The following is a 428-nucleotide window of genomic DNA, read 5'->3' as shown; positions in this document are numbered from 1 at the left end:
CTCCCGCAGTGGGACCTGATCCTTCACCTGACACTTTGAGGCCGCGGCCTTGTTTCTCGTTCCAGACGGAGGCCAGAAAGATCGTACGGTTGTTAGTCCAAACGTGACCTCCCGTTCAGGGCCTTTCTCTTACAACCAAGAACCTTATCTTAGCGGAAGAGAACACAGAGCTCAGTGTCCGGTTTCGTCATGTGGAGGCCGCCTCCGGCGTAGGGCAGCCCTTCCTGGAAAGCAAACAGACTCTTGCCCCTTTTTGGTACGATTTGATACGTTTCCCCGTCCTGTCTGTCGGTTCTCACCATCAGAATCCTGCCCCCACCCCAACCAGAGCTGTGGGCTGGACTCGGCCCCACCCAGGCGCCTTGGGAAGGAGACGGGGACCCAGAGAGCAGAGAGCGAGCCGGGCGGGTGGGGGTGGGCCGGCGCGG

This window comes from Myotis brandtii, unplaced genomic scaffold (genome assembly GCF_000412655.1).
Source record: "Myotis brandtii unplaced genomic scaffold, ASM41265v1 scaffold120, whole genome shotgun sequence".
NCBI classification, from domain to species: Eukaryota; Metazoa; Chordata; class Mammalia; order Chiroptera; family Vespertilionidae; genus Myotis; species Myotis brandtii.
Note: the sequence above shows the minus strand (reverse complement) of the source record.